Genomic DNA, 13,739 nt, shown 5'->3' with positions numbered 1-13,739 from the left:
AGGGAAGGATTCACAAGAGGGAGAAGGATCTTGCAGAGTCCACGTCAGCAGGCTGTCCCTGGAAAGCAGCATGTGCAATGTCCAAAGGATGGCACTTTTGGGCAAGTTGGCATCCTCATTGTATTCTGGAGGTGGCAGATCTGGTAAGAAGGTTAGAAGGCACAATCAAAACTATGACAGCTAAATGACAAAGGTAGGGATCAATTCTACAATATTCCACATTAAGAAAAGTGGTTCTCTTGGTGGAAGGTAAGCAAAGCATGTCACACTTGTCCAAAGCCCTTTTGACCACTATTCTTAACTCAAGCTCTAGGATTCCCCCCTTTAACACTTCTAGAACTTTTCTGTCCAAACCGTTGGGGCATAAAAGGAAGGCAGTTCTACATAAAAGGAAAATGTAAAAAGTTCTTTAGGGTATAAACCCATCATCTTCTCAGATCACCAGCCATCTGAATAAAGTGCCCATAAAGATTCAATCCATGTCACTGCTTATTGGGTTCAGTATGTGACAGGAGCATAAATGCTGTCTTTTCCAGTTTCAGAATCAAATGCGACCTGACAATCCCTTGTCTGTGCAAAAGGTTTAGAGCCCAGTCCTTTTAAAGAATTGTGCAGTGGTTTTGCTATAAGTCCAAAGTTTGGAATCTAAATTTGGCAGAACCCTGTAATTCCTGAGAACCCACGAAGTTTTCTCCAGTTCTCTGGGGTTTTTAGTATAACAATAGCTTGCTTTCTATCTACCATCAAGTTCCTGGTATCCTGTTTCATTTGAAATCCCAGATATGCCACCTCCTGTTTGCAAATCTGGACCTTGTGAAGCAATGCTTTATATCCACTTTTTGCCAAATAATTTAGAACTGTGATAGAGTTGAGCAAACAGTCCTTGTAGTTGCTACTAGCTATCAATATGTCATCTACATGTTGCAAAAGAACTCCTGATTTGAACTGAACATCCCTTAAATCTTTTGCCATTACTTCCCCAATATAGTAGTGGAGTTCTTAAATCTTTGTGGCAGCACAGTCCAGCATTATTGGAGCATGGCTTTAGTCTCTAGGTCCTGCTATGCAAAAGCAAACAATAATTGAGCCTGTTCATCTACTGGGATGCAGAAAAAGGCAGCCTTCAAGTCTAGAGCTGACACGGTCAAAAGAATATGGGGGTTGGGCACTGTAGGATGAATGTCCTGCACAATATCATATATGGTTCTAATATCCTATAAAACTCAATATTTGTCAGAGTGAGTCTTTTTGACTGACAAAATAAGAATGTTGTAAGGATACCAGCAAGGCCAAATTTGTCCCAATTTAAAAAAATCGTGTAATATTGGCTGAATCCCCTCTAAAGCCTCCTTTCTGTGAGGGTACTTTTTTCCCCATGGGATCTACACCCCTTCTTTTAGTCTAACTTTTATGGATTGGATGTTAACCACTTTACCTGGGCTTCCATCATCCCAAATGGTTTGATTGACCTGCTCACAGATCTCAGGTGGGAAAAGTTCACCTCTGGCATCTTCCAGGCAAGTCAGGAGTGCCTGGAGATGGAAAACATGTTCCAATGGGATCTCAACACATAATTGCCACTTTTCAGGGGAGAAAAGTTATTTGTACATGCAATTTACAAAGTAAATCTTGGCCCAGCAATGGGATGGCGCAGTCTGGCAGGTAGAGGAATCTATGCATAAGCTTCTGAGCTCCAAGCTAGCTTTCCAGAGGTTAAAGGAATGCCTATTTTTGTAATTGCCCTGTCACAGAGGTAAGTATTACTGCATCCGAACTTCCCTTCACTAATTTTGTATTCAACACAGGAGCATGTAGTTTCTGTGTCTACAAGGAAATAAATTAGCTTGTTCCCCACAGTCAACTGTATCTGGGGCCCCTGTGGAAAATTAGTAATAGGTTGGGAGATGTCCAAAGGACCCCCTGGGCCTTCCCACTCATCATCAGACTTCCCTCTCCTTTTCAGCGTTTCTCGGTGAGGGTTTTTATCATCTCTATTCTCTCCTTTGAGTGTCAAGCACTCCCTTCTCCAGGGTCCCTCTTCCTTGCAATAGGCACATTGATTGGCACCTAGTGTGTCTTTCTTTCCTTTAGGGTCCTGATTCTTCCTTTGGCCTCCCTACCCTGTTTCTAAGAACACTGTGGTATGTTTTATCTTCCTTGCTTCCCAGGTGTTGTAAACTCTACAAGCTATGCCCACCAGCTAAGAGGAATTCATTCCCAATGCTCCACCAACACTCTGGAATTTCTTGCTGATATCCAGGGCACTTTGTCCAACAAAAGTAATGTTCATCATCCACACATTCTCTAGTGCCTGTGGATTAGCATCAGTATGCTTCCTATAGATTGATAAATCCTCTCTAGAAATTCAAAAGGATTGTCATTTGGTTTTTGCTGAAGGGCCTGTATCACACTCAGGGTATTTGGACCACTTTCTAAAATGTACCTTAAGTAATGTTCCAGTAGGGCAAGGTTCCCACTATTTGGGTCCCAGTTCTCTGTCAAAGGAATTGCCCCAGCGCGGTTGGAGGTCCCATTGGGATTCTCTTGGTAGAGGCACAAAGCCTCTTCATTTATAAATAAGAATATTGCCACCTCTACCACTGTTAGCAAGGCATTAAGGAAAGCCTGTACATCTGCTCAGTTTGGATGATGAATAGCAAAAATGGAGGCAACAAGATCTGCCATTCTCTGCAGATCCTTCCTATATGAGGGGCTGGAATCCTCCCAGTTCAGGAAGTCTGAAGTGGAGCTGTTGGTTCTCCGGGCCCTACTTCAGGGGCAGCTAGCAGAGTGGGTGGTGACAGGGGAAGTCTACCTGCCACCAAACCTGAGCCTTCTGGGTTCAGGGCATTAATGAGACTTATCTCCTCATCCTCCTTTTGCTCCTATGTCCTAGAGGTTTTGAGGCCTCTCCCTTTCTCTGTACCATCAAGCTGTTCTCCATCTCTGGTGAAACCCTATTACACAATGACATAAACGTATTGACATAATTGATTTTGTTCCATTTGTCCAACTGTTGGCAATACTGTTCCAGTTGTATGATGGTACAGTAACTTAGGAAACTATTTAGGTGCTAGTTTTCCCCATAGTCTAAAATATACATAGGCCACAGAGTATTAAAGTAATAAATCAATGCCTCCTTAAACACTGGATAATAACTACATATTGCAGTCCACTAAAATTCTACCCTCCAGGAGCCAGCACAGACTGCCCTTACTGGCGTGGATGTACAGGCTGAGACCTGTGACCAGAAAAATCCAAGGAAACTGAGAACATATAAACAAAACTAGCATCCACAATTCCATTATTCCAAAGAGTGCTCATCAGCAAATCTTCTGCCAGTCAGTCTCACAAACCATGATTAACAAGCAATGGCCTCCCCAAAGCCTGGCCAATTCTCAACCAGACCCCGCTTCACGACCCCAAAACTTGAGTAATCCTCACAACTTCTTAGGGTCTATCACCTCTCCAGACCACCTGTCAAGTGTGTTTAGGTAGCCAATGCCTCAAGCTGGCATGTGGAGAATTTCCCAGAGACTGGGAAACCCTACAGTCCCACTCTCCCTCTTCTGGGGGGTGGGGTCAACCTGCCATGAGCAATTAATGCCACACATGGGTGTCATTTGTGTTACAGAACAGCCAGTGCTGTTGTAGAACAGTCAGCAGGATTCTACTACCTGCCGCCTATAGGCAAAACTAGAGTCAGAAATTTGGTGGAAAAGGGAAGGTGTTGTTTATTTTAAAGGTTATACAATTTTGGAATAATGGCAGCTTTCTGCCCCAAACCCCACTCCCTTAAAACACCCAAAGACACATATCCTGCTACGGTCTGCCAGGCCAGACCAGTTCAAGAATGCACCTGGAATCCCTTCCCACTTGAAGTACTATTCTTTGGGGAACACAGGTGGCTCTGGTATGCTCATCTACACTGCTTGGCAGGTTCTAGGTCACTGTTCGATTCCAGCCATCTATCAGGAGTCTGTGTGCACTTGACCAGGCCAGGTTATGCAAACACAGCCATTGCTGCCACCACTTTCTGAGCAGGCCGAGCACAAGGAACTTTCCTAGACCATGCAGCCTCCAGGGTCCACAGGACTCAGGAACTCAGGCCCACTATGGCCGACCAGACTAGCAAGGGGGAAGGGAAAAGACTGCATGTATTTTGGCAAGTTCCATTTTAAAGACTCGGCCCAGAAATCCATGTGCAACACAGTGTCTGGCATTTCAACCAGTGCACACCAATGTTAGCCATGTTTGTCAGCTCCCCAGTGTCTTTGCTCCTCTTGTGGCTGCCCTTTTGCGGAAGTGGGCAGACATTTCCCAGCCATACACAGGTGTAGACATGTCTCTGCCCGAGGTAGGGTGTCCAGCCCCCACAGCTCCAGCAGCCTTGTTGCCTATGTTTACAGTAGCTCTAGGGTGTGGGAAGGCTGTCACTGGTTTTGGCTTCCATTTCGATTTTAATCTAGGCAGCCTCTGGTGCTTCCTTCAATTCCCCTCCTGGGGAAGCAGGCTTTTTCACCTGCTGCTGCTTCAATCCATGCCTCCTTTCTGGGGTCAGGGGAGGTGTGTGGGCATCGTCTCATGCTAGATTGGGGTTTCCCCCTCTGCTCCACAGAGATCTGGCCTGACTCACCCTGTGGACTTCTCATAGGAAAGTGTCACACTAGCTGGACAGCATCTTATATCCTGGCAGACTCTCAAGTCTCCAGTGATAATTCAGTCACTCCGTTTCTTGGAATTGACCACTTACTTCATGAACCAAGGTTTTTGTCAACCATAAATTAATGATCGTGACCTAAACCAGGCTTCTTGTTGTTCTGGGAGGACCCCAGTTACCCTGTTTTGCTTGTATCCTAAATAAATATTGGGAGGAAATGAGATAAAAACACAGAGAGTGAGTTACTTTCCAAGTATAGTTAGTGTTCATACAGGTCTGCAGTCTGCTCTGAACAGAAGTCATACTGGCTTCTCCCAGTATGAGTCCCTTTTTATTACTCTTACCTGTATACACTAGATCATAACTGAAATAGATGGCACTTTTCTTTTTTTCCCTCTTTAAAACTCCCAAAATAGGCTCTTGCCTTCCAAAAATCCTTTTGAAAATAAGAAGTAATAAAGCAGAGGTTAAAACAAAAATTCCTGGTGGATACAATCACTGTTTTCATTAACATTTTAAATGGTTATTTTTAATGGTACATTTAACTAAAGCTAACTTATCCATGGGAAAAGAATGTGGCCATTAAAATCAGCATCTGTTGAACAAACTGAGGCTCCACATTTGGTGAAGCATAATTATAACACCAAGAATATTACATGCTAACAGCAGACTCATTAGCATTAATTGCTGCATTTAGTCCCACTTAAAACCGCCTGTATATATAACACCTGCTAAATACATTAGCCTTTTTGAAATAAATACACCCTAAAATATTATCACGTAAATAACAATGGAACTAATTCAAGATCGGCATGTGTGATGTTGTGATGAGAAGGAAAGAGAGCTAATGATGATATTGGTGGCCTGGCAATCTGACAGAAACCCACCATTTGTCGACAGGGTGCAAAATTCAACCTCAAAGGGAGGCTCACACAGAAGGGGGTGCCACTGCCAATGTGAGGTTACTTTTTAGTACTTAACAATTTGTTCAGTGGGAGTAGTGGGAAAAACTGGAGAGGTGTGAATACAAGATGCCAATTACCGTGCTATGCCTTGTGTTCATTCATTTGTTTTTCATTCACAAATTTTCTTAAGGAGACTAGTGTGGGCCTGGCACCAGGCTTAATTAGTTATTTGCTCCCTGAGGACAAGCTCCTGTCCTCTGGAGTTTAAGTCCAGCTGCAAAGACAGACATGTAACAAAGATTCATTTATGAATCAATCCTTTTATGATTCAAATAAGGTATTTTAATGATCCTTTCAAGGTCCTGCCATTTGACCAAACAACTATCTATGCCTAGAGCTGGGCCCAGGTGGAACTGAGGTCATTGAAAGAAAGGGCTCTGAACAGGCTTTCTGGGTGGAAGAGGCAGCTTTTCAGAGCCCTTCACCTTGTGCTATGTCCCTCCACCTTTTCCTTTTAAATTCAATCATTATCCCTTCTGAAAATTTTCTCATGTGTTACCTGTCACCGAAAAAAAAAACAGGTTTAAAGTTTTGGCTACTCTCTTGTCAACGCGCCATTTATTCCTTTATTATCCAAATATTTGTGGGTCCTTCCTGTTTGCTGGGCACTGTGCTAGGGGCTGCAAAGCCCGTGTGAGTGGAGGTGAGTAACTGTTTCATGAGCCTCATCTCTACCTCGCTTACTCAAGCATCAGGTTGAAAGGGATGTTTTGAAAGAGTGTGAAATGAGATCAAGTTGTGGCAGCGAGTCAGCGTGCAAACTGAAAGAAATGGCTCTGACACTCCTGTGTGTGATGCCATGAGATTGCTCTGACAGAGAGATGACGCATTTGAAAGAAAAATACATGAATGGCTTTTCCTCCTCCTCAAAGGTGGAGAGCTCTACACCTTGAAAGCTGGTGTGGGGAAAGGAGGAAGAGGAGAGTGAACCTACTAAAGAATAAATTGCTGTCACTGGCACAGAAGCATATCACAACGATTATTCAGGAAACACAAATGAAGCGTGGGGCTGAACTCCATTTGGAGGTCAAGGAAGTGTGGAAAAGAGCAAGGGAAGGGTTTCACAGAAATAATTATTGATGATGATGATAAACTCTTTTAAGCCCTCACATTGCATATGTATTATTTTCTTTAATCTTTATATGACTTTTGTGAGGTTGTTTATATTAGTTCCATTTTCCATAAACGAAAGTGAATCTTTCAAAGTGAAAGGATGGGATAAAGGAGGTAAATAGGCTGGAACCCAACTTCAGATCTGGATGCCACCATAGGCATTGCTCTTAACCACTACACTGTCTCCTAGCACAAAGGTACCAGTCAGGAGAGTCACTGAGAAAATACTATATATTAAAGCAGCATATATCATTTCACAGAACTGCTTTACATAGTTACCCTAGGGTACCAGATAGTAATAGTAAGTGCACTAATAGTTAGTGGCAGAACACAGGCAGTCTGTGTTTCATGGATATAAGGACTGAACCTCAGAAAATTAACTGCTTGGCTCAAGGTCACACAGCCAGCAGGACAAGGGGACCCCAGCACCTGACCTCTACGTCTTCTGGGTCTAATATTAGTGTGGTTCCCACTGCAGACCTCTCTTTCTGTGGAACCTGGAAGAGGACTCCCAGTTGTCACCTTCAGTAGCCCAGGTAAATATGCTGGGAGAGGGTTATGGGCTACATTGTGTCCCCTCAAAATTAATAGTAGAAGCTCCAACTCCCCGGTACACCTTAGAACGTGACTGTGTTTATAGATAGGGACTTTAAAGAGCTAATTAGGGTTAAATAAGGACATAAATAAGGACATTAGGTCTGGGGACCTAATTCAGTATGACTGGTGCCCTTATAAGAAGAGGAGATACCAGGGAGGCATGTAAACAGAGAAGAGGTCATATGAGGACACAGCAAGAAGGTGGCCTTCTGCAAGCCAAGGAGAGAAGCCTCAGGAGAAACCAACCCCACTGGCATCTTGATCTTGGACTTTTAGGCTCCAGACCTTTGAAACAATAAATTTCTATTGATGAAGCCACACAGTCTGCGGTATTTGGTTATGGCGGTCTCAGCAATCTAATACAGAGAGCAAGTTTATTGGTCCATAAAGATTTTGCTAAAGTTTCTGGTTTTTAACTCTAGGGTTAACCCATGTATTTTTGTTCTCACTCCAAGTCTGAAGGCAAACTACCAAGTCCTATAAAATGATAAAACTTGTGGGTGAGGGTAAGAAACATTAGTAGAGGGAGGTGTGTGTGTGTGTGTGTGTGTGTGTGTGTGTGTGTGTGGTGATAAAAAGTTAGATGTGTTTGTGTGAAAGAGGCTTAATGTATATAATGTGAGACTTCAGACACATATACACATACAAATATACATATACATATATATACATATATATATACACATACATAGCACTGCATTTAATCAATTTCTATCAATAGAAAATAGAGTTAGAGTGCTTCCTACCCCCATTCCAATAAAGGGCAGATTCACAGATTCATCTGAACTTTCGTGACAAGTTCTCTTTAAGGTACAGTAGCTGAGCATGGAGCTGAGTGGCGTTCCTTGACTACTACAGACTAACCTCACCACCACTTCAGTGAAACCCAATTACATCCTGGGCTCCTTGGCTGATACCCTGTTCAAGAATCATAAGAAAATCACTGAACAGATTCAACAGAAATGTATTAAAGGAATATGTAAAAAGCTAAGGAAATAAAATGTAAATGTTTGAATGTTAAGGAGATAATTAAACAATTAATGACTTGAGGTTACAGCATTGACTGGTTCTGAAAAAGCTGTGGCAGACATGCTTTTCCCTACAGCATTGTCCTACCTTAGCTCTGAGGAGCACCTTCTGACTTTACAAAGCATGTCCACATATATTATCACTTTTGAATTTCATAACAATTTATTTAGTAACTCTCTGCATTTGACAAGAACCATGTTACAGAAAACTTTTGTATTTTGAGAGCCCAATGCATTCTTTTCCTCCCTTTGCTTGTCTGTGTCTCATTCCATCAACCACAGCCACAAATGGTTTATCTCCAAACTGCATCCCTGGAATATCCCTGGCATGTCCCAGAATAAGGTTCAAACACCAAGGATGGCCACTCCCCAGAGAGCTCCCTCCAATGGCTGTCCCCTCCATTCAACTCTTCAAATAGGCAACCACTCCTCATGTGGCAAAATAAGCTGTATTGACCAAAACATTTTTCATGAAACCATTTGTTTCAGCAAATGAGCTTGGGCATTACTGCCCACACCCATATGCATTGATTTATCTTCTGCCAAAACAGTTTTTATCATACTGTCCAGGCTTTCCAAATTTGACCCCCCTCCCTCAAATCTGGAACAGGATTGGGTAATGTTGGCAAAATAATAACTGAAACTGGGAAGTGGAAAATCTCATCACTGTTTGTACCCAGCCACGGCTTAGTGTGGGCCTTGCACCCCCTCTCTCCTTCTTTTGTTCTTTCAGAGATGAAAAGGAGTAGATCAGGAGTTGCAGGTGTGATTCAAGAGAACCATTTGTGAGGCTGTTGGTTGCTGTTGGGCTTTGTTTTGTTTGTTGATGGGTGGGTAGCAGAAGTCCTTGTGAGAGTGTTTATCACTTACATTTGAATTCTGACCAGCTTCTGGTCTATTTCCCAAAGGACAAGCTAGCCCATAGAGGTCAGTGGAGAGAGAACACCATGGTAAAACCTGGATCAGATAACAAAAGCAGATGTGTCTGATGGCGGCTGTGCAGGGCGGGGAGCTAATAAGCCCCCGTGCTCTGTCAGACACAGAGAATGTCTGGCATAATTGTTTCTGCCTCTAACAATCTAGTGATGTGTGAGACATGAGAATATTAAAACAGGACAGAAAAATGGAAACTCATTTCTAGCAGCTGCCAAACAAAATAGGATATAAAATAGGAGAAGGGTATATTGAAATATTCACAAGGTTCACTTCACCAAAATGAAACTCTCATGGATGTCAAACCCTTCCCCTCTCTTTTATGCATAAGTCCCCTCCCAGTTCCCATAAACTGTTGCTCCCTGAATTATTCTTTCTGCATCCTTTGCTGTCACTCTATTCCCTCATCACTGTCACTTTGCCACTCTTACTTCTTAATTTCCTTCATCTTTCCCATTCCTTTTTCTTCTCTCTATTATCCTGTCACAAACAAGCTCTCACTGACTCTCTCTCTCTCTCTCTCTCTCTCTCTCTCTCTCTCTCACACACACACACACACACACACACACACACACACACCCCTTCTCACTTATTAGTAATTAAGCTGGGAAACACGTCTATCTACAGCAGTTGAATGGAGCTGTAAAAATGCTCCCTTGAAAAGCACCCAGAAGTGACTCTGGGAGGGTTGCAGGTGGGCGGTGGTGTGGGCGCTGCCGCGATGATCGTAGCTGCCACGAGGGGGCAGAGGAGCGCAACGCCAGGAGAGCAAGCCCTGTGATGCACACCCTGTTGTGCTACGAAGGCGGGCAGGAAGGTTGCTCATTTAGAGTCACCCAACACTGCGGCTGACAGACCGGGTAAGGATTCTGTCCGCGTCCTAGGCTGCAAGGCCGGGCGCAGGGAATAAGCAAGCGATTCCTGATGAGTGCCGCAGGGGTGAATTCTGCTGCAGGTTATTACAGATATATCTTCCAGAAACAAAGGAGTGAGTCATGCTGCCTCTGATTAGGGAAGGAAAAGGGGCAAAGCTGAGTGAGCCCGCTGGGCCCCGCAGCTGTGCGTCTCCCAGAGGTTCCCCTTCGCTGCCCTCAGTCGTGGCCACTGTGGTCGGCCTGTCTCGGCTAGCCCCGGACTGGCCCCTTACGCCCACCAGTTCTCCTCTTAGTTCCCTTTCCCTGGTAACTGGACCAGTCACCCCTGTCGCTAAGTCAGAAGGAATCTAAAAGGCAGGGTTGGTTGGCCCCCTGGAAGACAGGCAATGATGGAGCCAGCCCGCAGTGTGAATGTTAGGGGGAGAAGATTGATTCCCAGCCCAGAAGGGGCCGCCAGGACAGCCTCCCTCCCCTGTGGGTGGGCTGTGAGCAGTGACAGTTTGGTGAACTGGGCGGCAGGTGGCAGTAATGCTGTCAACCTGCAGCCACCTCGCGGCTGGAATTGGAGCTCTGCCACTGTGTTCCTTCGGTCAGGCCCCTGTCACCGCGTGCGCGCAAGGCGCGTGCACAAATGCGCGCACACGTGGTCCTGGTGTCCTGCTGAGATTTCTCTCCTTTTAACATATTCCAAAATAGGGTGAAGGAGATGGTAACATGAACAATAATAGTAATAAATGCACAGTAACTAAGTGCTATATGCCAAGTATACACTGTTTTTACATGATGAATTATAATTAATAACAATATGCTAAAATAATGTTGGTCAAGAAATTAACTCTTTCTTGTTTCCTTTGTTTTGGATTAAGCAGGTAACAAATATTTTTTCCTTCCAAGAAGGTAGCTAAGTCTGGGTCTCACTACCTCCAGTAAAGCAAGATGCTTTACACTTATTTTAATTTCAGGAAAACTAGGGTTATTCGACTACCTTTGGACAAGACTCAGTCTTACTATTTTTAATGGGAATTTTCAGCTATCTGTCCAGATGTACAGTTTCCCTTAAACAAGTAAAACACTGGAGACACAAGACCTAAATGGCAACCATCCCTGGGCACTGAGGAACTGTTACTACTATTAGAGGGGCAAGTTTGCCCCAGTACGCACCTTGACCTATTGTCTCCCACTCAGCCTTTTCATCTGTGTGGCCTTTGGAGGCATCTGAGCATGTGATTCCTAGTGGATTCAGGGGCTGGTAGAGATGGAGAACTGAATGATCAGAAAAGAAGGAGGCCCCATGGGTTGAAGAGGGTGAAACTGGAGTTGGACAGAGGAGTCTGGGAAGAATAACCTGTTAAAGGGTGTCACCTGCACTTTGTTTCCACACAGTGCCAAACCTTTGGAGAGGAGAGTGCTGAGATACCTGGGGCCTCAGGTGTGGGAGCTGTGGTGAAGGTCCCATGGCCTTTTGTGATGGTGGGGGAGTCAGGAGCAAAGCTTCCTGCCTTGGATAGGCTTTGAGGACTTGGTCAAAGGGACACAGGGATCACCTACAAGAAACCTCTTTCACTATGCTCCTAAGATTCTTGTGTGATCACAAGGGAGGTGGAAGAGCTCTCCCAAAATAATTGAGGTAAGTTTCCCTTTCAATCCTGACATGTGGGAGCTGAGCCATCTTTCAGTTTTTCTTCTCTTAGACAAATCAAAAAATGTCATTTTTTCAGCATACAAATATTTGTAACACTAACATTTACAGTGGGCTTCTTTTTTAATCCATTTTATTGATTATGCTATTACAGTTGTCCCATTACCCCCCTTCATTTCCCTCCACCCTGCACACCCTCTCCCACCCACATTCCCCTTTAGTTCATGTCCATGTGTCATAAGTTCTTTAGCTTCTACATTTCCCATACTATTCTTGCCCTCCCCCTGTCTATTTTCTACCTACCATCTATGCTACTTATTCTCCGTACCTTTTCCCCCTCTCTCCTCCTCCCACTCCCCTGTTGCTAACCCTCCATGTGATCCCCATTTCTGTGGTTCTGTTCCTGTTCTAGTTATTTGCTTAGTTTGTTTTGGTTTTGTTTTTGTTTTAGGTGTGGTTGTTGATAATTGTGAGTTTGCTGTCATTTTACTGTTCATATTTTTTACTTTCTTTTTCTTAGATAAATCCCTTTAACATTTCATGTAATAAGGATTTGGTGATGAGGAACTCCTTTAATTTGGCCTTATCTGAGAAGCACTTTATCTGCCCTTCCATTCTAAATGAAAGCTTTGCTGGATAGAGGAATCTTTGATGTAGCTCCTTGCCTTTCATGACTTGGAATATTTCTTTCCAGTCCCTTCTTGCCTGCAAGATCTCTTATGAGAAATCAACTGAGAGTCTTATGGGAACTCCTTTGTAGGTTACTGTCTCCTTTTCTCTTGCTGCTTCTAGGATTCTCTTCTTAATTTTAATCTTGGGTAATGTAATTATTATGTGAGTTGGTGTATTCCTCCTTGGGTCCAACTTCTTTGGGACTCTGTGAGCTTCCTGAACTTCCTGGAAGTCTATTTCTTTGCCAGATTGGGGAAGTTCTCCTTTATTATTTGTTCAAATAATTTTCTACTTGTTGCTCTTCCTCTTCCCCTTCTGGTACCCCTATAATTCAGATGTTGTATCATTTAAAGATATCCTGGAGGTTCCTGAGCCTCTCCTCATTTTTTTGAATTTTTATGTCTTCATTCTTTTCTGTTTAGTTATTTCTTTCTTCCTTCTGGTCCACTCCATTGATTTGAGTCCCAGTTTCCTTCCCATCACTATTGGTTCCCTATGCATTTTCCTGCATTTCACTTAGTGTAGCCTTCATTTTTTTCATCTAATTTGCAACCAAATCCAACCAATTCTGTGAGCATCCTGGTCACCAGTGCTTTGAATTGTGCATCTGATAGGTTGGCTATCTCTTGGTTGCTTAGTTGTATTTGCTCTGAAGCTTTGGTCTGTTTTTTCATTTGGGCCATTTTTTTTTGTCTCGTCGCACCTGTTACATATAAGGGGCAGAGCTTTAGGTGTTCACCAGGGTGGGGCAACCCAGTTGCTGGGTTGTGATGCTTATGTGGGGCGGAGTCCAAGAGCGAACAATGGCACTTCCTCTGTTCTCCATTGGACTTCGGTTTCTTCTGCTGCTTCCCCCAAGCAAACTGGGCTTTTCTGGTGCTAATTCCCATGTGGGTGGGCTTGTGCATGTTCTAGGACCCTGTGGGTCTCTCCAATGAACTCTCCGGTGATGCTGGGAGTCTCTCCCTGCACCTCAACCCCCAAAGGTATTTTTAATCAGTGCCCCAAGGATCTATTTCCCAGTGCTGGGACTCTGGTTTGCACAGAGTGCTTTGCTTCACAATCCCATCTTTCTGGGTCCGTTGGTTGCCACCCTGTGCCTGGGGTTGCCAGCCGCCACCTGCATGCCCAGGGTCTGTCTGCTGTGGCCTTGTGTGCCTGGGATGCCTTATGCGCCCTGTCCCACCACTCTTTGTGCCATGACCCCTCTCCGCCCAGCTGTCGACTCTGACCCTCCTACCGGTCTGGATGAACATG

Source organism: Phyllostomus hastatus, unplaced genomic scaffold, assembly GCF_019186645.2.
Source record: "Phyllostomus hastatus isolate PE091 unplaced genomic scaffold, TTU_PhHast_1.1 phas_contig_86, whole genome shotgun sequence".
In the NCBI taxonomy this organism is placed as follows: domain Eukaryota; kingdom Metazoa; phylum Chordata; class Mammalia; order Chiroptera; family Phyllostomidae; genus Phyllostomus; species Phyllostomus hastatus.
Note: the sequence above shows the minus strand (reverse complement) of the source record.